This window comes from Artemia sp. Qi Xiang Cuo, chromosome 2, assembly GCF_049724085.1.
Source record: "Artemia sp. Qi Xiang Cuo chromosome 2, ASM4972408v1, whole genome shotgun sequence".
NCBI classification, from domain to species: Eukaryota; Metazoa; Arthropoda; class Branchiopoda; order Anostraca; family Artemiidae; genus Artemia; species Artemia sp. Qi Xiang Cuo.
In genome coordinates, this window is record NC_142795.1 from 49,192,054 (window position 1) to 49,218,368 (window position 26,315).

Consider the following 26,315-nt stretch of genomic DNA (forward strand, 5'->3'; position numbering starts at 1 on the left):
TGGTGATATCAAAGTAACAATATCAAAGTGGAAAAGTGGGTTTTTGTCAACCTCGGAGTTTTATTATCTAATCTTTGAATTATTTTTAACAAAATAGCTATTTCATAATTTTTATCGGATGGTTTTGGGGAAAAAGTGGCGTGGGATGGGGTGGGCTAATTGCCCATCGGTCTCTTTTGAATCTTTAAAAGTGAACTAGAACTTTCTGTTTTCAATCAAATGAGCCCTCTCTGAAGTTTATACGAGCATCCCTTCTATATATATATATATATATATATATATATATATATATATATATATATATATATATATATATATATATATATATATATATATATATATATATATATATATATATATATATATATATATATATATATATATATATATATATATATATATATATATATATATATATATATATATATATATATATATATATATATATATATATATATATATATATATATATATATCCCCAGAGTATAGTTTACAACGCCTGCCCCTGGGCCCTGGGAGGTTGTGTCGACCCCGGAGTTTTGTTATCTAATTTTTGAACAATTTTTAAAAAAGAATTGGCTATCTCAAAACTTGTAGTGAATGGGTTCGGGGAAAAAAAGGCTTGCGGGGGTGGGGGGGAGACTAGTTGCCCTCCGATGTCTTTTGACTCTTAAAAAGTGAACTAGAACTTTCAATTTCCAATCAAATGAGCCCTCTATGAAGTTTATACGAGCATCCCTTTAATAACAACCATATACGCCCCCAGGACAACACTTACAACGCCTACCCCCCCCCTCCCCCGCCTTGGGAGGTTGTGTTGACACCGGAGTTTTTGTTATCTAATTTTTGAACAATTTTTAAAAAAGAATTGGCTATCTCAAAACTTGTAGTGAATGGGTTCGGGGAAAAAAAGGCTTGCGGGGGTGGGGGGGAGACTAGTTGCCCTCCGATCTCTTGACTCTTTAAATGCGAAGCAGAACATTCAATTTCCAATCAAATGAGCCCTCTATGAAGTTTATAAAAGCATCCCTTTCATAAGAACCATACATGCCTTTAGGGCATAACTTAGAACGCCTTCCCTCAGGCCTTGGGGGGTTGTATTGACACTGGAGTTTTTCTTATCCGACCTTTGAACTATTTTTTTTAACAAAATGTCTATCTCAAAATTTTCATCAGATGGGTTTGGAAAAAGAAGGCGTGGGGATGGGGCTAGTTGCCCTCGGATCTCTTTTGACTCTTAAAAAGTGAACTCGAACTTTCAATTTCCAATCAAATTAGCCCTCTCTGAAGTTTATACGAGCACCCCTTTCATAAGAACCATATATGCCGCAGGGCAGAACAACGCCTGGCCCCCAAGGGTTGTGTCAACACCTGAGTTTTGTTTATCTGACTTTTGAATAATTACACCTGAGTTTTTTTTATCTGACTTTTGAACAATTTTCAAATAATAGCTATCTCAAAATTTTATCGGATGCTTTTGGGAAAAAAGGGATGTGGGGGGGGGGCTAGTTGTCCTCCAATCTCTTTTGACTCTCAAAAACTGAACTAGAACTTTCAATTTCCAATCAAATAAGCCCTCTCTGAAGTTTTTACGAGCATCCCTTCCATAAGAACTATATATTCCCCAGGGCATAACTTACAGCGCCTGCCCTCGATTCCTGGGGGGCTGTGTCGATTTCGAAGTTTTTGTTATATGGTCTTTGAACTATTTTTAAAAACAATGGCTATCTCAAAGTTTTTATCAGATGGGTTTGAGAAAAAAGGGCGTGGAGGGGGGGCAGCTAGGTGCCCTCCAATCTCTTTTGACTATTAAAAATTGAAATAGAGCTTTCTATTTCCGATCAAATGAGCCCTCTTTGAAGTCTTTACGAGCATGGCTTCCATAAGTCATATATGCCCCCAGGACATAACTTACAACGCCTACCCCAAGGCCCTGGGGGGTTGTGCGGACAACGGAGTTTTTGTTATATGATCTTTTAGCTATTTTTAAGAAAATAGCTATCTCAAAATTTCTATCGGATGCATTTGGAAAAAAAGGGCATGGGGGCAGGGGGCTGGTTACCCTCCGATGTCTTTTGACACTTAAAAAGTGAACTAGAATTTTCAATTTCCAATTAAATGAGCCCTCTCTGAAGTTTAATGGGGCATTCCTTCCATAAGAACCATATATGCCCCAGGGCATAACTTATAACCCTTGCGCTGAAGACTGTGGGGGGAGTGTAATCCTCAAAGACCTATTTTCCACAATTTTCAACTGTGTTGAACAAAATGGCTGTCTCAAAATTTTGATTGGAAGCGTTTGGGGAAAAGGTGGGCGTGAGAGGGGGGTTAGTTGCCCTCCAATCCCTTTCGTCAATTAAAAAGGGACCTAGCCCTTTGAATTTCCAATCGAATGAGCGCTTACGACAACGCTTTCTATAAAAAGCTTATATGCCCCCAGGGCATAACTTACAACCCTTGCCCTGAGGGCTGTGGGGGGAGTGTCCTCCTTAAAAAAAATTTATATTTTGAAATCAACTACGTAGAACAAAATGGCTATCTCAAAATTTTGATTGGATGTGTTTGGGAAAATGGTGGGCGTGGAAGGGGTGTTAGTTGCCTTCCAATCACATTTGACCTTTAAAAAGGGCACTAGAACTCTCGATTTATAATCGAATGAATCCCCTTTGAAGTTTATGCGACGACCCCTTCCATATGGAGTGCACCTCTGGGAAAAAAAATAATAACAAATAAATAATAAAACATTGGAGCGGTATGGCCTTTAGTATAGGCAAGGCCATAGCGTTGCCTCTGATATCAGATAAACACATTAATGTGATTTGTGTTATGTATGAGAATGACACTGGCGCGGTTAAGGTAGAAAATGAGGTTAGCAACTGGTGTTATTAAGGAAAGTTCATATTTAATTTGTTAGCCTTTGCTGATTAAAACTGTTAGGAGCTTATTTTTTTTTCTCAAACACATCCCACATACCCACATACCCGAACAGCCTTTAGGAAATATCATTCTTCCATTGGCGCATTTGTTCGCTTAACCAATGCCATATCTGAGTGTCTGAAAGATAACCAAATCCTAGTTGCAGCCTTCTTGGACTTCCAAAATGCATATGAAAATATCCAACATCCATTCCTACTGAAAAAATTATCAAAAATTAGTTTTCCACTACCTGTAGTGAATTTCTTTAAAAGTTACCTATCTGAACGCTCTTTTGTTCTCCAAGTAAATTCCTATATCTCTTCTAAAAAGTCTGTCTCCAAAGGCCTTCGCCAAGGTGCTGTCCTCAGCTGTCTCCTGTTTTCGCTATATTTATGGGATCTGAACCTACCCCAAACAAATATTAAGTTTGCAGATGAAATAGTCCTATGGTCTACCAAAAAATTTTGAACTGGCCAAATCCAACTTACAAAAGTCGCTTTATGCCTTTGAATGTTTCTCCAACAATTCATGCCTACCCACCGCCCCATCAAAATCAGCTATAGTACAGTTTCATAATAAGAGAAACCCCCAATCTGCTCTACTAACCCTAAATGGTGTTGTCATCCAAGAGCAACAACACATCAAATATCTAGGCCTCACTCTAGACCAAAAATTAACTATCATGCTCCACATTGAAAATGTGAGAATAAAATGCCTCAGAAAAATGCGCATCTTACAAAAGCTACTCAATATGCCTTGGGGCTGCCAGGAAAAAACTGTAATAAATTTCTATAAGACTTAAATCATATCTCAGATTGATTATGGACTAATTGTCTATGGCTCATGCTTAAAACTTCTATTATGCAGTCTGGAGACTGTCCAGAATACTAAGATCCGTGCTATACTTGGCCTCAGTATCCACACCAAAACCAACTTCTTCCTCAGCGAAAGTGGTCTCAACTCTATTGCTACTCGCAGAGAAAACCTACTTGCCCACTACATTAGAAAAATTGAAGGTAACAGTTCCCATAGATTACATGATTGGCTAAGAAGCCCTGGTGCTTTTAAGGGCCTTGCACGGGAATTTGCAACCACTCAAATGACCTTGCCCATACCTCCATCTTCTTTATTTCAAATATACCCCCGGATACCATACTGGGCTAACCACTATCCAGAAGTGAACCTTTTGTTTGCACGAATTTGAGTCTCAGAGATATAACCACCAACTCCCAATTTTTGTGGATGGCTCAAAAACGGAATCCAGGACTGCTTGCGGGGTCCACTTCCCATCTTTAGGTATAGCAGCTGCAGAAAAGCTCCAAAATGGTGTGAGTATCATGACAGCTGAAATAGATGCCACCAACATCGCATTGGAAACCATTATAAAGATGCCAAACCCTCCAAGAAACACCCCTCTTATAATTATTCAGACTCAAAATCTGCCCTTGCCTCAGTATCACCAGAGTATTCAGGCTACCCAGACAATGATACCTCCACCACTTTTGTACTATTGAACCAACTACTTAAAAAAGGTATATCCACAAAATTCCAATATATCCGAAGTCATATGGGCATTAAAGGAAACCACAAGGCAGATGAAATAGCTAAATCCGCCCTTCAGTTTGAAATAATATCTGGAAGGCCTATCCCAGTAAGAGATATAAACCATTGGCGCCTAAAAATTTATCTAGCAAACCAACGCCCGCCAAACCTTTCTTCATTTACATCCCGGAAAGACTCAAAGATGTACCACAGAATACGATCAGAAGCTACTGGCCTTAACTGCCAAACTTATCATTATCAAAACACAATCACCCCGACGGTAATAATCCCACTTCGCCACCTATGTCAAACCCATGATAAGACCATCAACCACGTACCGTGTGAATAGTCTATGGCAGCTCTCAACCATAAAGAAGAATGGCTAACTTTGTTTGCTATATTCAAGCGCCTTAAGCTAACCCCTAATATTGACCAACTAACACAAAGGAGACATTCTTCAATCGATGATGCCGAATTGTTCAAAGCTATCTTTAACTGCCTAAATATAGGTGTTTTATCAATGATGTATAAATTCTATTATTAAATAATAATAGTCTAATTCTTTTTATATATTTGATTTCCCAGGACGCCCCTGACATAATCAGACAATACGAAAGAAGGGCTCTCAGATAGGGCTGGAAACACAATCCCAGTTGAAGATGTTACCCAACTTGGTAAACCTAACTCTAATGGCCTAAAAACAAGTAGATCCTTCTTATTTACACTGAAGGAAAAAATTAACATCCTAGAAAAGTTATTCCTATTTGGGCAAATGAAACCACACAAGGGTGAGGCATTGCAGATGAGTATACCAACATTCAGAAGAAGTTCCCCGTACCAGCAAAGTCTATTGCACCCACTTTCCCCCAATCTCCTCCATGGAATTGGTCAAGTCCCATAATAAATACTGATTTCTCAAAGTGGAATAAAAATTTAACCCCCATTGCTTTTGTCCAGAAAAAATTTGCTGAACTTAAAACAATTACCTATAAAAATCATTTCCAAATATTTGTTGATGGTTCCAAAATGAATGAGAAGGTAGCAAGTGGGGCTTTCCTTCCTCACCTGAAAATTGCAATGGGCGAGAGATTATATAATAATGTATCTATAATGTCTGCTGAGTTAAAAGTCATAATCATGGCATTAGAACACCTTAAGGAAAACCGACCTTTGATTGCAAATTCAAATAATATTATAGTATATTCCGACTCTTGATCAAGCCTTGAGTTGCTGGCCTCAGCTCCTCAGTATAATTTGGACATTGACACTTATCATTGTCTCAGTATTATAGATAATCTTGCTTCAAGTGGCATAAGAACTTATTTTCAGTACATTCCTAGCCACTCTGGTATAAGTGTTGATCATCAGGTTGATGAAATACCAAAAAAAATGCTATAAATATTGACCAGCCAAGTGGGAGACCAATCCCGATTAGAGATATTTACCGATGGAGGCTATCAGATACTAATTTTAATAAGAATAATCCTATTCTTTCCCCCTTTCCCAATAAGTATCTTTCTAAAATTTATCATAGAATTTGTTCTGGAACAAATGGACTAAATTTTCTGGCATTTTCGTATAAGTTTTCTAATTCAAGTGGTTCAATTTCCCTGTCCCCTCTTTGCAGGCATTGTAATATGAATAATGAAACAATTGACCATTGCCTATTTGAATGTACTATGCTGACGTCTGCACACCATACCTTGCTTTGTAAACTGTTAAAATGCTTCAAACACCACAAAATCTCACTATCAGCCAAGAGCCTAGTCAACTATACTGGCACACAGAGCATAGAAATCGACATCTATCATCTTATAATTGAACTCCTAGAGTCGAAAGATCTACTGAAAGATATCTGAAAATATCTAATAATCATGAGGCAATCAAGCCAGTAGCTCTGTAGCCCACAGAGTGAAGCAAAAGGAAAAGGGCTAAATAGTATCACTGAAAAGCCTGCCTGCTGTTAAATAGAAGAAGAAGGGTAAATGATCTGAATTTCAGTATGCATGGGAAAAGCCCGCCTGCTGTTAAATAGAAGAAGAAGAAGCATGGGTAAAGTTTAAACTACCTCTCATTTACATCAGAAATAAAATTACCCCCCCCTCCAATATGCAAATATATACCCTGAATTGGTATATATAGGCTAGGGATGGGGGTAAAATTCATTTCCAACAAAAATGATTATAATATTTGGAAAGAGTAGGCTATTAAAAAAGGCATTGAGTGGTATGTTTACTTTATTTGTAGGTAAATAGTTACCCAATCATATTATTGAGATACAACTAAAGTGAATATACAACTTGATGACTTTTTTTATGCTCTTTACAAATATAATAATCATTTTTGTTGGAAATGAATTTTGGTAAATTTCTACCAAATCATATTATTGAGATAGGAATAAAGTGAATACACCATTCAATGCCTTTTTTATGCTGATTACAAATATAATAATTATTTCTATTGGAAATGAATTTCAGCCCCCCCACCCTATATGCCAATTCAGGGTATATATTTCTACATTAGGGGTGGGGGGGGGGTAGAGTTTAGGTAAATATATACCAAATCATATTATTGAGTTAGGACTAAAGTAAATACACCATTTGATGCCTTTTTTATGCTGATTACAAATATAATAAGCATTTCTATCGGAAATGAATTTCAGCCCCCCTCCCCTATATAGGCCAATTCAGGGTTTGGGTAGGTATATCTAGGGGGGGGGGGGCTGAAAATCATTTCTAATTTAAATGACATTTAAAATTTTAAAAAGCCTAAAAAATGGCATTGAATGGTGTATTCACTTTATTCCTAACTCAATAATATGATTTGGTAGATATTTACCAGAGTTTAAACTTACCTCCCATTTACATCAGAAACAAAATTTGCCCCCCCCCCCTAATGTAGAAATATATTCCCTGAATTGGCATGTATAGGGGGGGCTGAAATTCATTTCCAATAGAAATGATTATTATATTTGTAATCAGCATAAAAAAAGGCATCAAGTGGTATATTCACTTTATGCATAAGTCAATAATATGATTTGGTAGAAATTTACCTAAATTATAGCCCCCACCCCTATATATACCAATTCAGGGTAGCCTATATATTTGCACATTAGGGGGGTAGAGATAAAGTTTAAAATTACCTCTCATTTACATCAGAAATAAAATTACCCCCACATGCCTAATGTGCAAATATATACCCTGAATTTGTATATATAGGGGTGGGGGCTAAAATTCATTTCCAACAAAAATGATTATTATATTTGTAAAGAGTATAAAAAAGGGCATTGAGTGGTATATTCACTTTAGTCATAGCTCAATAATATGAGTTGGTAAATATTTACCTATTTGTAAGTCAATAATATGAACTGCAAAAAAATTATAAAAACAATCAGGTAAAATTCTACTTTAGCTACTTTTGGGTATCTTGGAAAGGGGTTAGGCTAGGAAAATGAAACTTTGAGGGATGGGTCTACAGGCTAAAGGATGTCCTGGGAAGGTATTTAGAAGTACCTACCTCTACTCCTTTTCCCTCTAGAGGGTCCTGACCTTTGACAACCCTTAAAGATATGTGTGTTATAAAAGTGAAAACATGTAAAATAGGTCTTCTGCTTAAATGAAGTACAACAAAATTGTTTTCAGATTCACAACTTTGCTCAATCCCAACTTATAAGGTCTTAAAGATATCCTAAATTTTGAAAAAAACATTGATATAACTTAAAATACTACTCAAATAATAGAAATTGCATCATCAGAACTAAAGCCAGAGAAAAACAAACTGATAACTGAAAATTAAAGTAAAATGTTGTTTTGTCAAAATTTCAATAGGTGTAGACCTCTCATGTAGGCAAATTTTAGGACCCCCTAGAGAGAGAAGGTATGATGGTAGATACTTCAAAATACCTACCTTCATGGGACAAACTTTAGTCTGTAGGCCCATCCCTGAAAGTTTCATTTTCCTAATCTAACCCCTTTCCAAGATAGCAAAAAGTAGATAAAGTAGAATATTACCAAAAATCATACTCTGGGAAGGCATTGCCAAGTTTCTATGATAACTCTCTTCTTATTTCTAATTCTTAGAAATATGCCTATTTTACAGATATTTACCTATTTTACCTATTGAAATTGTGACAAAACAATATTTTACCTTATTATTCAGTTATCACTTTTTTTCTCTTGTTTTGGTTCTGAAAATGCAATTCATATTTGATTGGCAAGTATTGAGCTGTTCATATAATTTCCTCAATTACCTTAATTTGCACTTTGGAGCAAAATAGGGTCCAATGTTGGATCTGTTTGGCTCTGTTGTTGAGATGGCAGTTAAAAAACATTTTACACAAAATATAAAAAGAACAGGGTTGTGACTGTGTTTACTGCCCAGTGAGACACCTTCCAACTAAGAGTGTGCTACAATAGATGTAATTGAAGCCCACTTGGTAACAGTGACCACAGATAGATATGATAATGGGGGTACCATTTTTCTGTATAAACACAATAGGCCTGTTTTTTTTTACTCATCAGTGTGCTAAGATCTTACATCTTTTGTCAGAAAATGCATAAAAGTGAAGTCTTTGAACTAAGATCTTACATTTTTTGTCGTTTTTATGCAAACGTCTTTCATCATTCTGCTCTGATCAGTGGTCTGAGAACAATGATGAGTATATCATCAAAGTTCTCTCGTCATTGTTCTATATGGCAGAACAGTGGCGTTCTTCGCACTTTTTGCTAACATTAGTGAGCTGAAAGATCTTAGAACAAAGATGAGTTAAAAAACTATAATAATGTCAATCTCATAGAGTATGCAAGTTGGCTGGGTTTGACAAGTGGCATCAGCATCCTAGCACAAATTTGTTGTATGTACACATATATCAATCACTATTAATGAGACACCAATGATGGGCAGTTTCAGTTGTATCTTGAAGGTTTTGCTTCCCATTCTTTGTTGTCTCCTTTTAAAAACTTCAGCTGATGTTGAAGACACTGTCTCCTTGCTTAAACAGTTCCAATCATTAGTGACCCTTTGGCTAAGGAAATGTTGTCTGATTCTACTTTTAACTCAGAGCTTATGAAGCTTCTAAGAATGACCTTGTGTTTGTCTTTTGTTGGGTAACTGGTTAAAGAGCTTATCTTGGGATTGGTTGACATGAGTAGCATGTCACTCTGCTTTTGTCTGAAGGTCAAAGATGGGAGGTTTAGGTTAGATAGCCTTTCACCATATGGTTTCTCACAAAGACCAGAGATGCACTTGGTGGCTCTCCTTTGTGCACCTTCAATCAACTGTATATCACCCTTGTAAAAAGGACCAGCAAGGCAGGTTCCAAAGTCAAGAACTGGTCTCAATTGCCTTGTATAGCTTCAAGAAGACTCTGTGTGATTGCCTTGTAAGTACTCTTTTAATTAGTCCAAGGCTAGAATTTGCTTTGGAAACAGTTTAGTGTAGACTTACAATTGACCTACAAATAAAGTAAACATGCCACTTGGTGCTATTTTTAAGCTCTTTCTGAATATAATAAGCACATTTATTTTGAATTAAATTTTAAGCCCTTTTAGTGCCATTGAAAATAATAATTTTTTCTATATTTTTTGGATATAAAAATAGGTTAAAACATATGTTTCAAACTGACTATTTCATTCTAAATCCATTTTGTAAAAGTTGTATGGTGAATATTTGACAGTTCGTATAATTGACCTTTGAATAAAGTGAACATACCACTAGATGCCATTTTTTATGCTCTTTCTAAATATAATAACTACATTTCTTGCAAATTCAAGCTTAAGCCTTTTTGGATCTATGAAAATAATAATTTCTTTCTATGGTTTTTTGGTGTAAAAACGGGTAAAATTTGGTTTCAAACTTACTATTTCATTTCAAGATCCATCTTGTTAAAGTTACATAATCTACAAGCATTGATTTGTCACAATTAAGTTGGGTAAAAAAATTCAAAACAATTTTCCATTTTTCTATCCACCATGTTTCTTCTGTTGGCTTTGATATTTTTCAACATAATGGGAGGTTTTAAGTGACCTAACAGAAAAAAAAGAAAACATTTTGAATTGTTTATTCAAATTGATCTGGACAAATCAACATTTTTGGATCATACAACTAGTAGAATTTTATAGCTGTATCAATGTTTTTTTTTAATTTAGGAAATGTATTAGCAGATCTTTGAAACCTTATAATTAGCAAAGTTTTGAAGCTGAAAACAGTTTTGTTGTACTTAATTTAAGCAGAAGATCTTTTTTGCAAGGTTTCACTTTTATAACATAAAGATTTTTAAAGGCTATTAATGGTCACTGCAGTGGTGTCATTTCATTCTGAGCTGAGGGGGGGGGGTCAAGAGCAATATTTCTTCACAGTGGTTAGCACAGGCCTCTCCCAAAATTGACTAGTAATAACAAGAAGCAATTTAAAAGTGTTTAATGAATACAGAGAGAACTTAAGTTAGAAAATAATTTACAGTTTTATTACAACACTGAGAATTGACAATGTCTTATTTATCCAAAAATATCAATCATAGCATTGAAATCCAACAATTTCACAAGAACCTTTTCATTAAATATCAGCATTAGATCACTGAGCCTTTTGTTGCCAATTGTTGATCTTAAATAGGTTTTAACCAGGCTTACTGTAGAAAAGAATTTCTCATTACTGGCCATTCTGATAGACAGAGTGATAAAGATTGCATAATTTTAAAAACTTCAGAATATACTATTGACATTGCCTTCAGACAATTGAAATTCAAAGAAATGTTTTGGCTTATTGGTTAAAGAATCAATGTATCTTCTTGCAAGATCTATTTGCAAAGCCTCCAGAGTTGTGTCAATGTAAGCTTCTTTGTAAGGTGCTGCTACACTAACTAGTTGGCTAGTATTGACAAAGTACAACAAATCAACATTTAACACAGAGATTGACTCTAACAGTGGAAGAGCATTCATGAAGCTGCTTTTGAAATTAGAGCACATCTATCTGTCACAAGAAAATAATCCCTTCTGAAAGCATTTTGATTTGATTCTTTTACTTCAACAATATTGCTTTTTGCCAAACTCAACATGGTTACAAAATCACATAAGCTGGAAGCTACTTGCTGTGCATGCTTTGATTTTACATGAAGGATCAGAATTTTGAAAATTTTGCAAAGGGTGTTCAGTGATAAAATTTTTTTTGCCTTTTAAAGATTTCATCAAAACCTTTATCAGTTTGCATGTCTATAATGTTGTCTTTTATACCTGCAATAAGACCAGTAGCTCTAGATGAAACTCTACTTCCTTTAGCTGCTCAGACAGATTTCATGGAACAAATAAAAAAATTCTGATAGATAGAGTATAAATATAAATTCTAATGTCTGAAGTATGGTTGTAAGTTTGTGGGCCTGAGCTGCCAATCCCCCATTATTAGATGTTTTGGTAATGAAAAAAAAAACAAACAAACAGCCAAAATAAAGTTGTACCATATCTAAAAAGTACTTTGTTCACTGGCTGGGTTCTAGATTCTTTCTTGAATATCAGAGTAATTATGGCTGTCCACCAATCTGCAGGTAGGCTACTTGTCTGAAGAGACAGGCTTGAATAGCAAACAGAGTGGCTTGGCTACTATATCTGCAAGTTCTCTAAGGAGCCTGGGATGTATACCATCTGAGCCTTAAGCTCTGTTGGGGTCTAGTTTATGCAACCTTTTCTTAATCTTGTCCATTGTGACATAATTTTTGGCATTGGGTGGATGGTAGCTCATCAGTGGGTTCCACTGAGAAATTAGATGCAAATGTGCTGTTCAGCAAATTTGCAATGTCCTCCAGATCTTCCAGCTTTTTTCCTTCAGGGTTGAGCAGGAATGGCATAGTTCATCTACCCTTTATCTTTAGCAAATACGTATTTCCATAACCTCTTTGGGTTGCCTTTGATGTTTAAAGCCAAGTTATCTTCATTGTCATCTATGAACTGTCTAGTCAGTTACCTCAGTTTATACCTTGCTCTTGCAAAACAATCCCAGTGGTTTGTGCATTTCTTATATTTTGAAAAAGCCTTCTTCTTACAGTTCATAGCCCTTTTAATAGGCCATTTCAGGTGTGGCAGTGTTTTTAGTGCCTTCATGAATGAGCTTGAAGTGCATGTCCTCTCAGCTTGGTGCAGAGTATTCTTAAACTTTTGCCAAACTAGCTCAATGTCTCCCTTGACAATCACTTGGTCCCATTCTACTGCCTGTATTATCTCCCTGATTTTGCTGTTGTCAGTGTAAGTTTGTTGGGTGCAATTGTTTTTCCATTGACTAAGCAGCAAGTCATGGCAGAAGCAGACATGGTTGCTGGAACCAATAGGGGTGACGTACTTAGTGTTCAGTAACAATCCTGGGTTGTTAGTGATTGTCAAATCAAGTAGGGATGACATTTGGTTACTCTTATACCGGGTTGGTTTGTTGATAACCCAATCCCTCAACCCATTTGACATCTGGTAGATTCAGGTCTCCAAGAAGAATTAAGTCCTGATTATCATTATTGGATGCTTATTCAGCCAACTGAATTAGAGTTTGGGAAGATGCAAGGGCATCTGGACAACTGGGGCTTCTATATATACAATCTTTCAGTAATGGTTTTCCCTCATTAATAATACTGACAAAAACACTCTCAACCAATGGGGAATGATCATGATTGAAAGATAAATCTCTAACTTGTATTCCCTTCTTTGCATAGATGGCAGTGCCTCTCCTAATAGACAAATTTGAGGACAAGCAATATCCAGGTATCCTGATATGGTTTTCTGCCAGTGGGCTGCTGGAGTTCTTGGGGGTCAATTCACAAATACACAGTATATCATAATCTTCAATGGAGGCTACAAATTTCAGTTCAAGAAGCTTGTTTGCCATTGTATGAATGTTTGTGTAAATCAGTTTCAACACCCCTTTCACCATGGAAATACATTAATAATACACAAATAATTCTCATAAAATTTTGTTCTCAATCAATTATGCAACATCCTCCATCCTCCCAACCTTCCCTCAACCCCAAAACAAACCTAGGAGGAGTAGAAAGCTGTGCCCTTACAATATCTTTAGGCACACCATTCTAATCCTTCTTTAATAACACACAAATAAACTACTAACATCATTTTAATACCCATTTGGATACTCAAAAATTTAACAAAAACCAATAAAAAAATAAATTAAATAATACTAACATCATTTCCTATTTTTTTTTTTTTTTTTTTTTTTATTTATTTTTTTTAATACAATTTAAAACAATTTTTACAACATAGCATTTAAATCAAAATTTTCATATTTAAAATTCAATTTTACTCATCCATTTCACATCTACTCTCTCCCTCCATACTCGACTCCGTCTCAAGTCATCCACATAACTTTCAAGCCAAACATTTGCCAAAGGAATTTTGACCTGCTTCTGACGTTTTCGCATTTTCCACACATGCATGCTAACACTTGTCACTAACAAACACAATGCATAATTTCTTAGCTTTCCTTTAACACAAAAGGACAGCTTTCTTCTTTTCTTCTACAGACATTGTTTTTATTCCATCATTTTTTAATATTTCCAATAATCTTTGGGGTAATCCAGCATTCGAGGGGCATTGAATCAGTTCTTGCAATAATCTGTCAAGCACTTAATCTCCATACATCAAACAAGTAGGCGTTTGAGTTTTCAATATGCAACTAACTATCACTAAAGGGTGATACTCCATGAATCATGCAGTACACAAATTCTTTCTGTTAATAACTAAACGGTAATTCACTTAGATTTTTAAAAGATAACTGAAAATCAATGAACTGCTTGTTTTCTCTAGCTCTATAATTCAGTTCTTTCTTGCTTCTAAAAACATCCCGCGAAACCTTCTTTAGTTCCTTATTTCCCATGTCACATCTCAGTGCTCCCAATTCCTTTGCTTTCTTCAGGGGGCTGACAATCCATCGCAGAGGGGTCGGAATTTTTTTGCTGAATTTTTTCACCTTCTCTTCTGCATCCTCATTCACTATAGGGAGAAAACACTGCCTCATAATTGCAGTTGATGGCTCCTCTTTAACCACAAGTTCACAAATGTTTCTGAGGAAGAATGTCTTGCATGTAACCCTGAAATCTGCTCCCTCAATTCCATCCAATCCCACAGGAAAGTATAGCATTTTTATTTGTAGCTTTTCAAGTTTCCCCATCCAAACAAATCTCCAGATGGATCTTTCAATTTGTTTGGCAAGGTTTTCAGGTAATGCGAAAACAGGAGCAGTGTAAAATAATAGTGTAAGGCAATATTTATTGACATACAGAACTCTTTTGAACATTGTTTTGAAAAGGCTTTTTCTTTGCTGACTCAATATCCTGACTATTTTATTTACATTTTCCTCCCATTTTTTTTTTGTGTTCAGCACTTTCTCAAAAGTCAGGCCCAACACTCGCGCTTTTTCCGCAAACGGGAGCCAACAGTTTTTTTCTATGTCGTCGTAATTTGCCGATTTGTTCAAGGGTAGAACACTGCTTTTTTGTCTGTTTATTTTCACGTAAAATCCTTGCTCGTAAATGATTCAGCTCTCTTGATTTTGTTACAATCTCATTTTAGATCTTGTAACTGTCTGTGAGGAAAAAACATGCCTAGGGCGGTCATTTGGTTTTGGAGAATTGTTTCCAAGTTGCTGTGGTTTCAGAACCTTGACAGATGGCAGGTTGTATGATTCGGCAAGATGGTCCTGAATAATCATTTGGATGTCAGCAGCCTCTTGACATGATTCTGGTATTCATTAATAATTCTGACAAAAACACTCTCAACCAATGGGGAATAATCATGATTGAAAAATAAATCTCTAGCCTGTATTCCCTCCCTTTATGTAGATGGCAGTGTCTCTCCTAATGGACAAATTTGAGGACAGGCATTATCCAGGTATCCTGATATGGTTTTCTGCCAGTGGGTTGCTAGAGTTCTTGGGGGTCAATTCACAAATGCACAATATATCATAATCTTCAGTGGGGGCTGCCAATTTCAGTTCTGGAAGCTTGTTTGTCACTGTATCAATGTTTGTGTAAAACAATTTCAACACTTTCTTTCCAGTGACTGAGTTGTTATTGTGTATTGCTTTTGGTAAACTTTTATAACTTGTGTTTGTTGAGCTAGAGCTTGAGCAAGAATGGAAAAAATTACTAATATCATCATCAATGCTAATATTACTATAAAATGAATAAAATACAGTTGGGCTTGTTTCAGTGGGCAATGGAGTCAATGTTCATTTGCTACCCCTTTTTTAATGTCTGATTCAGTTTTCACTTTTCTCTTTCTGCCTTTGTGCAATCAAAGTGAAAGTGCACGTTCCCCATCAGCTCTCTTGATTTAGTTACAATCTCCTTTTTAACCTTGTAACTGTCTGTGAGGAAAAGAACAGGTCTAGGGCGGTTACTTGGTTCTGGAGAATTGTTTCCAAGTTGCTGTGTTTTGAGAACCTTGACAGATGACAGGTTGTATGATTGGGCAAGATGGTCCTGAATAAACATTTGGATGTCAGCAGCCTCTTCACATGATTCTGGTATTCAATATGCCACAATGTTAGGCTGACGTTTCTGTCTTTCTCTGTCCTCACAAATAATACTTTTCACGTCACTTTCAAATTTCTTTGTACTGTCACTATGAGACTGGCTCAGCTTTCTTTTAACTATGTTTTCTATTTTAGTTTCCACCACAGCTAGCGAACATTTGTCTGCGACATCACTTTCTAAGTTGGAAATCCTACTATTCATGTTCACTAGTTCTTGCTTGAGATCTACTTGGAACTGATTAAGCAAGGCAGTTACAGCTTTTGAGATAGTTGATTCAATTAGCTTTTGGGTGGTGTCTGAGCCTAGGCTGGTGTTTCCACTAACTTTACAAACTGGGCAAAACCATTCACACATGAGTCTATCAGTCATTTTTTTGGAACAGTACATATTCTGACCGTGAGATCCCAATACACTCTGTGCATAACTATTTGTCACAACCTCACATGATCGGGCTGAAGACAGCTACCACGTTCATCCTCGTTCTTTTCAGGGCTTACTCGGATTCTCTTATTGTTTGTTTTGGGCGGCATTCTAGACTACAGACAAGATGGGTAATGTCAATATTCATTCAATTTTCAATTCTCTTCAATAAAGCAAGTTGTTACTGTCAGAGGTAACTCAAAAAGGAAAATTAATGAAGTAATGAATAGATTTTTTTTATTTAGATACTCTGCTAAATATAAAATCAAGCTTATCAATGCTGCATATAACCAACATATCTAGTCCTTTTACCTTCTTTTTCTGTCTTAAGAGGGAATTGTAGGTTTTTATCATAAATATTCAGATGGTCTAGAAAACTTCTAAGGTTACCTTCATCATAATTTCAAACTTATACAAACACATCATTGACACATATTTAAAACAAATGATCAAGAAAAATGTAAACTTGGAATCCAATTTTCAAGATGTTCAATTGAAGTAGCTGCAATTAAACCCTCGATGTTCCAATGACGAACGAAAATATTATATAAAAGAATTATTAGTATAAAAGATTCATACCCAACTTTGCAACAATAGCAAAACCACTAACAGATTTGATGGAAAAAAGTCTTAGACCCCATAAAATTGAGTAGAAATGAACAACAGGAGTTTGATACATTTAAAAATGCTCTCTGCAGTGACAAAATACTACAGAACCTAAATTTCTTGTTACCATTTGTACTATAAACAGACAGCATGGATTATGGGCTTGGGCTGGGGTTATCCCAAGAATTTAATGACAGGGAACAGCCAATCATATTTATCCAAAAAACTAACAAAAGGAGAAACAAATTACAGTAAGATTGAAAAAGAATGACTAGGAATCATGTACGCAGTTAAAAGTTTGAATATTATCTGCATGGAAGAAAATTTACAATCAAAATAGATCATAATACATTATGGTGGCTAAATATAATGAAACCTGATAACTGACGCCTGACAATGTGGTCCTTATCCCTCCAAGAATATGAGTATGAGATAAAAATCAGACCAGATGGAGAAAATGGGAAGGGTGATGACATGTCCTGATTATAGAAAAAATAGGAATAAGATGGACCGAAAAGAAAATATGCATAATAATTTCTTCGATTTAAAAGATGGCACTATTCTAGGCAAGAGGGCTGCCAACAGAGAATGACGTGAAGGAAGCCTTAGTGACAATCAACAGAAGTTCAATAAAGTACTTGAGCAAACCAGAGAATATTTCACTGTTAACAGAATAGCAGAAGTAACCGGCAGAAATGCCTGACTGAATAGTGAGGGGGGGGACTTATTTTGGGATATATAGTATTTAACAGGGAATAAGTTTGATGGAAAATTGTAGGCCTACCATAGGAGGGGAGGCAACTGGAACTGCTAAAGCACCTCGATCAAAACCAAGTCCATCCTGCAGTGAATAGAATGTACCATTGGGTAAAACACTATGCTTGTGCACCTGGTATACATCAGATATCAATAAATCGTGTATCCATGATCTTTTTCAAAAAAAAAAAAAAATCTATATTTTTTCAAATGGGAGCTTGAAACTTCTATAGTAGGGTTCTCTGATAGGTTGAATTAATGGTACAATTTTCGTTAAGAATCATTGATTTTTAGTGGGTGTTTCCCCTCTCTTTTGAAAATCAGGTAAACCTTTTCAAGCTTATAGCTTTTGATGGGCAACATTAAACTGAATGAATTTATGTGTTTGGAATCAGCATTAAAAGTCAATTCTTTTGATGTATCTATTGTTGTCAAAATTCTGTTTTTTAGAGTTTAGGCTATGTTCCCAGAAATAAAGAATCCTTAATATCATTATCTGTCAATTAAGACAAGCAACAATTCCAATTATGGCAGGCTTTTAACAGTTAGAAAAACTTTTATTTTCCTCTTCAACTGGCATTTAGTTGCTGAAGTATTGAATGTAAATAATATAAAAATGTAGGCAAAGCTACGATTATGCTTACTTTGCCTGGGAACAATTAATGTTAGTTTCTGCAGCTTAGTGTTTATCACTTATATTTCAAAAAGTTTTCAACATAGAATATTGACATTAGTTCAACTTTTCAGAGAACTTTTTCAACTTTTAAAGAATTAGTTCAACTTTTCAAGTTTCAAGGAAACTTGAAACTATTAACAGGGGGAACTACCTAGCTGGGCAACAGACAACTATCAAAGCCTTACTCAAACCCATTACTTCACTCTATGATCTCAATGCGAAAATGAACCCTTAAGGTAAACAGAAGGGAAAAACTACTAAAAACATGTAACTATGCTTGACAAAACACTCAGGTAGGCTATTGTAATTTAGACCATTTAAAATGCTGAATTAGTTCTTCTTTTGTGAAGTTTTTCTTTGTAATTTATAGAATAGAATATGATTTATTGGCTAAAATAGCACAAAAGCTAGCATAAGCGCATCAAAATTACCATAACAAAACAAATGTTATGGGATAAACATAAAACAAAAAATTTAATCAATAATTAAACAGATGTTAGGGGATAAACATGAAACAAAAGTTATATCAATTATTAAAATGGAAAACAAAATAGGGGACAAAAGAGTTTTTGTACCTCACGGTCGTCATTTGGGGATACAGGTCAATTTGGGTATTTGGAGCTCTATGAGCATTGAGTATTGTGTTAGGAAGGATTGGGGGTTTTTTTTAAAGGGAGGGAGAAAACGTCAAGGATAATCAGAACTAAGGCATTTCTGACCAAATTTCATAATAAGGAAGTGACTTTGAGATTCCAATGTAATAAGTTCAAGTCTAGCCAAACCTTCATCGCATGTAGCATAGGTCGTCCCAATAATAATTTTTATTGCTCTTTTTTTAATACTTTCAATTTTAGAATATTGGTCTTTGCTCAATCAAGGGTTCCAGACAGAACAAACATATTCCGGACAGGGCCTTGCATATGAAAAATAAATTACTTTAAGGTTTTGGATTGATATGGAGAACCGTTTGAGAAGAGAGAAAGATTTAAGGAGAAAACAACCTGACTTAAATAAGTGGGAAATGTGGGAGTTCCAGTTAAGGTTGTTGTCCAACTGCACACCAAGCAGTTTAACAGGATTTAAATTTGGTATGCAAAGGTAATTATTGATAGGGGGTATATTTTAAAAAAAATATAAAAATATACAACTACTTCTGGGCATGCTTAAGTTTAGTTAATAATTGACAAGATTGTTTCTTAGATAGTCCGTTAATTAATTGAGTGCAACATTCAGAGTATTAGATGTTTGGCAAAGGTCCAGCAATGTCAAATCATCCACAAATGCAAAAGTGTTGTCAAAACTTGCTTAAACATTATTAAAAACTATTAAAAATGCTAAAGGACCTAACTTAGTCCCTTGAGGTACTCCACAGGAAATCAAGAAAAAACCTGATGAATCCCCGTTAGGGATGACTACACATTGCTCACAGCCAGACAAAAATGTATCTATCTTACGTAAAACCGAATCTCTTACACATAAGGCCCTTGCATTATGTAAAACTGTCCGATGATCCCAATTGTCGTAGTCTTTGCTGATATCAGCAAAAAAAGCCTCAACGTAACAACTATTTAACTCAAGATGTTTGAAAATAGTATCAAGTATATAATTAAGCAATGCGTGGTGCTATGATTCGGCCTAAAGCCAAACTGATTTGGGTTGATTTTATCATGAATATTGTCAAAAAGGAAATGGTAAATAAAACTTTCAAAGATTTTAGAGAAAATGGGGGTTTTAGATATTGGTCTTAAGTCAGAGGGAACTCTTGAGATATTAGTTTTTGGTCTAGGAGATATAATAGCTCGTTTAAAACACACTGGAAGAATACCGTCTACAAAACATCGGTTAAAAATAGCAGTTAGAGATACACTTAAAAACTGGGCACATTCCACAATCAATTTAGTAGGGATATCACCTGGGTATATTGACTTATTTGTGTCAAGAGTTTTGAGTTTAACTTGAATCTAATGAATTTCAATCACAGGAATGTCACTCACTGCACTGTTGACCAGTATATGCTGGAGTGGTGGGTAAATTTTACAAATTGAAGCAAAATGATCTTTTATGACATCTGCACCCACTAGGTCACGATTACTGTCCAGTACGAAAAACTTTGAAGCGACCTTTCCCATGAGATCTTGGACACTTTTCTGGAATTTCTTAGGATCAAAATACAATAACTTATTGAGCACGTGCGCACCATGCTCCTTTCTTGCTTTACGGATTTCGCTAACCACGATGTTTCTAAGCTTTCGAGTTTCTTGGAAAAATCCTTCCTTAAAGAGTTTATCTCGTTCATTTATTAGGTACAAAATTTTTTTATTTATCCACGGTTTGCAGTTAGATTTGCGAGTAACATTTTTCACTGGAAAGGTGTCACAATATAACTGGAAAAGTGATCTTTAGCTTGTTTTGCCACCCCCTGGGCATGTCACCTGAGGCACTTACCCCCTTTAAATCCAGCCCTCCCCAATACTTTACCCCCCCCCCCTCCCTAGTTTGAAAAATATAAATAAATCTATACATTAATTCATTAAATTTCCTTGCTGAGTTAGCTCTGATAGTAACAACTTGCTTTATTGCAGAGAATTGAAATTTGAAAGAATATTGACATTACCCATCTTGTCTGTAGTTTCGAATGCCGCCCAAAACAAACAATAAGAGAATCCAAGTAAGTCCTGAAAAGAACGAGGATGAATCTGTTAGCTGTCAAGTCCAACTTGATGAACAGTATTCAGCCTTATTATATGAAGGTTGTGACAAATGGTTATGCACAGAGTGTATTGGGATCTCACGGTCAGAATATGTACTGTCCGAAAAGTGACTGATAGACTCACGTGTGAATGGTTTTGCCAAGTTTCTATGGTTAGTGGAAACACCAGTCTAGACTCAGACACAACTCAAAAGCTTATAGAATCAACTATCTCAAAAGCTGTAACTGCTTTGCTTAATCAGTTCCAAGTAGATCTCAAGCAAGAACTAGTGAACATGAATAGTAGGATTTCCAACTTAGAAAGTGATGTCGCAAGCAAATGTTCACTAGGTGAGGTGAAAATAAAAAAGAAGACATAGTTCAAAGTAAGCTGAGCCAGTCTCATAGTGACAGTACAAAGAAGTTTGAAAGTGACGTGAGAAACATTATTCGTGAGGACAGAGAAAGACAGAAACGTCTGCTTAACATTGTGGCATATGGAATACCAGAATCACGTGAAGAGACTGCTGACATCCAAATGTTTATTCAGACCATCTGTTCAATCATACAACCTGCCATCTGTCAAGGTTCTGAAACCACAGCAACTTGGAAACAATTCTCCCAAACCAAGAGACTGCCCTAGGCCTGTTCTTTTCCTCACAGACAGTTACAAAATTTAAAAGGAGATTGTAACTAAATCAAGAGAGCTGAAGGGGAACGTGCACTTTCACTTTGATTGCACAAAGGCAGAAAGAGAAAAGCGAAAACTGAATCAGACTTAAAAAAAAACGGGGGAGTAAAGGAACATTGACTCCATTGCCCACTGAAACAAGCCTAACTATATTTATTTCATTTTCTAGTAGTATTAGTATTGATGATGATATTAGTGATGCTTTCCATTCTTGCTCGAGCTCTAGCTCAACAAACACAAGTTATAAAAGTTTACCAAAAGCAATAGACAATAACAACCCAGTCAGTGGACTTTTCTGGGTCCACTTCAACACTGAGAAGTGGACAACACTTCTTTAACTTTTGAAACTGTTTTACACGAACATTGATACAGTGACAAACAAGCTTCCAGAATTGAAATTGGCAGCCCCCACTGAAGATTATGATATACTGTGTATTTGTGACTTGAACCCCAAAAACTCCAGTAACCCACTGACAGAAAACCATATCAGGATACCTGGATATTGCCTGTCCTCGAATTTGTCTATTAGGAGAGGCATCGCCTTCTAAACAAAGGAGGGAATACAGGTTAGAGATTTATCTTTCAATCATGATTATTCCCTATTGGTTGAGAGTGTTTTCATCAGTATTATTAATGAAGACCAGAATCATGTGAAGAGGCTGCTGACATCGAAATGTTTATTCAGGACCATCTTGCCCAATCATACAACCTGCCATCTGTCAAGGTTCTGAACCCACAGCAACTTGAAAACAATTCTCCAAAACCAAATGACCGCCCTAGGCCTGTTCTTTTCTTCACAGATAGTTACAAGATTTAAAAGGAGATTGTAGCTAAATCAAGAGAGCTGAAGGGGAACGTGCACTTTCACTTTGATTGCACAAAGGCGGAAAGAGTAAAACGAAAAATGAATCAGACTTAAAAAAAACGGGGGAGTAATGGAGCATTGACTTCATTGCCCACTGAAACAAGCCTAACTGTATTTATTTCATTTTCTAGTAATGTTAGCATTGATGATGATATTATTAATTCTTTCCATTCTTGCTCGAGCTCTAGCTCAACAAACACAAGTTATAAAAGTTTACCAAAAGCAATACACAATAACAACCCAGTCAGTGGAAAAGAAGTGTTGAAACTGTTTTACACGCACATTGATATAGTGACAAACAGGCTTCCAGAACTGAAATTGGCAGCCCCCACTGAAGATTATGATATACTGTGTATTTATGAATTGAACCCCAAGAACTCCAGCAACCCACTGGCAGAAAACCATATCAGGATCCCTGGATATTGCCTGTCCTCAAATTTGTCTATTAGGAGAGGCACTGCCATCTACACAAAGGAGGGAATACTGGTTAAAGATTTATCTGTCAATCATGATTATTCCCCATTGGTTAAGAGTGTTTTTGTCAGTATTGTTAATGAGGGAAAGCCATTACTGATATGTTGTAAATATAGAAACCCAGTTGTCCAGATGCCCTTGCATCTTACCAAGCTCTAATTCAGTTGGCTGAATAAGCATCCAATAATGATAATCCGGACTTAATTCTTCTTGGAGACCTTAATTTACCGGATGTCAAATGGGTTGAGGGATTGGGTTATCAACAAAGTTCTGGTGTCAGTAACCCATATGTTGAATATTTGGCTAGTAATAGCTTATATCAGGTAACAGACCAACCGACCTGGTATAAGAATAACCAAACGTCAGCCCTACTTGATTTGACAATCACTAACAACCTAGGATTGCTAGTGAACACTGAGTACCTCCCCTCTATTGGTGCCAGCGACCACGTCTGCATCTGCCATGACTTGCTGCTTAGTCAATCTAAAAACAATTGCACTAAACAAACTTACACTGATTACAGCAAAACCAGGGAGATAATACTGGCAGTAGAATGGAACCAAGTGATTGTCAAGGGAGACATTAAGCTAGCCTGGCAAAATTTTAAGAATACTCTGCTCCAAGCTGAGAGGACATGTGCTTCATCTTCATTTGTGAAGGCACCAAAAACACTACCACACCTGAACTGGCCTATTAAAAGGGCTATGAACTGTAAGAAGAAGGCATTTTCCAGATTGTTTTGCAAGAGCAAGGTATAAACTGAGGTAACTGACTAGATACTTCATAGGTGACTATGAAGATAATTTGGCTTTAAACATCAAAGGCAACCCAAAGAGGTTCTGGAAATACGTATTTGCTAAAGATAAGAGTAGACGAACTATGCCATTCCTGCTCAACCCTGAAGGAAAAAATCTGGAAGATCCTGAGGATTTTGCAAATTTGCTGAACAACTCATTTGCATCCAATTTCTCAGTGGACCCCACTGACGAGCTACCGTGCCCTGCCCCCAGGGTGGTCTAGCACCCAATGCCCAAAATTTATGTCACAATGGACGAGATTAAGAAAAGGTCGCGCAAACTAGACCCTAACAAAGCTAAAGGCCCAGATGGTATACATCCGAGGCTCCTTAAAGAACGTGCAGATATAGTAGCCGAGCCCCTCTGTTTGCTATTCAAGCTGTCTCTTCAGACTAGAAGCGTACCTGCAGATTGGCGGGCAGCCATAATTACTCTGATATTCAAAAAAATATCTAGAACCTAGCCTGAGAACTATTGACCCATTAGCCTGACCTTAGTTGTGGCCAAACTTAATGAAGGGAAAGTCAATGATACAATCATAGCACATATGACCAAGAATGGGCTTCTTTTTGGGGGCACATGGGTTCGGGAAAGGTATGTCTATCAAAACCAATATTAGACTAGCTTATGGATCTATAAATGATCTGCTGGAGCAGGGTTTCCTAGCTGATGTGTTCTTACTGGATCAAGCTAAGGCCTTTTATAAATTGTCTCACTGCTACCTGATGATCAAGCTGTCAGTATATCAGATAGACAATGATGTTGTCCAGTAAATTCACAGCTTCCTATCCAACAGAATCCAGATTGTTGCTGTATATGATGAAAAAGGTGACCTCATCTACTCCATACCAGTTCATGTTAAGTGGTGTCCCCCAAGGGACCAATCTAGGCCCAACACTGTTTAACTTCTACATAAATGAGGCTCCTGAGGTGGTCAAGAATTGCTTGGAACTGTATGCAGACGGTTCCCAACTCTTTGATCCAGCAGCCTCTACAGAAAATTGCTCTTCTCTACAAGAAGATCTCAACAACCTCTGTCTGTGGGCAACAGCCTGGATGCTTGAGTTCAACCCACACAAATGCAAAGCCCTTCATCTTGGTCCAAACAATCCCTGCCATAATTATCATATGATTGACTCTGTAGGTGCCAATATGCCCATTCAGAGTGCCGAAGAAGAGCGTGACCTTGGGGTATTAATTGACGATAAGCTTAAGTTTCATAGTCACTGTCGGAACCAAGCATCTGAGGCAAACAAGGTCCTTGGTTCAATCAAGCGTTCAGTAAGAAGTTGCCAACCAAGAGTTATCAAGAAGCTTTACACAGCCCTTGTTTTTCCCCATCTTGAGTTTGGCATGTCGGTTGCCAACCCGCACTTAAAGTGTTGCATGGAGATGCTTGAGAATGTCCAGCGTAGAGCAACCAAGCTCCCTTTTGCTAAAAACAAATCTCCTATGAGCAACGACCAGAAAAGCTTGACCTTCCTACCCTAACGTACCGTAGAAGAGAGGAGATGTCATCCTCGTATTTAAGAGGATGACCAGTGACACCATCAAGTCTGTTTTCGATCACAGTGAACACACCAGAACATGAGGAAATCCTATAAAACTGCGTCAAAAATTTAGAAGAAAGCGTGAGAAGCTCAACTTCTTCACCAATCACGTTGTTCCACTGTGGAATTCACTCAGCGAATCTACCGTGTCCGCCAGATCAGTTGATAGCTTCAAGGTTGGTGTTGACTGTGATTGGAGCGGCAAGTCAGTGAAGACGCAGTGGGACGAACCAGCATCATCGAGCAGAATCTATTAGGTACCATCCGCCCCCTTTAGCCGCCAAATACGCCCTGCCGCCGATACACCTAGTGACACCCGAAGAGGAAACCAAACTGTCCTGTATATATGAAAATAGTGATAATCCACTCATGAACTGTGATATGAAATTATGTTAACAATTCCTGTATATATATAAATAGGGATAACCCACTCATGAACCATGACATGAAGATTATCGAGTCAACGTTACCTGGTGACATATTCAGGTTCTTCAACCTTAGTCGCTAAAAGATGCGATTTAAGGTAATTTAAGGTAATAGCCTACCAGTCCCAGGAATGACCAAACCTTTTCTTTGTAGTTAGGGCCATAACGTTTTTTATTGCTTCTGTTTTTCATCTAAAAAAGCTCTTGTATATGGTAATGGTCTTAGAATATAATCTATTATTCTTTGAAAAGTTGCAAAAGGTATGTATTTCAATTGAAGTAGTCAAAATGGCGTGCCGAACGCCGTTTTTTTTCCTTGTCTTCAGAATTAATTTTTATCTGCTAGTATCCCCTTCTTAAATCTAAAATTAAAATTAATTTTGCAGTTCC

General features: G+C 36.6%; 1 protein-coding gene and 3 pseudogenes across 1 annotated transcript in view; 3 read left to right on the top strand and 1 right to left on the bottom strand.

Annotated features, from left to right (window-relative positions):
• The first annotated feature begins 6,448 nt into the window (after window positions 1-6,448).
• LOC148955321 (8-oxo-dGDP phosphatase NUDT18) overlaps window positions 6,449-26,315 on the top strand; it is a 210,832-nt gene continuing 190,965 nt past the window's right edge. Inside the window, 1 exon segment of the mRNA XM_089101510.1 lies at window positions 6,449-6,510. The gene's annotated coding sequence lies outside the window, so the exon portion shown is untranslated.
• Window positions 15,253-15,934, bottom strand: LOC148955322 (uncharacterized; annotated as a pseudogene).
• Window positions 21,621-22,362, top strand: LOC148955323 (uncharacterized; annotated as a pseudogene).
• On the top strand, window positions 22,488-23,312 carry LOC148955324 (uncharacterized; annotated as a pseudogene).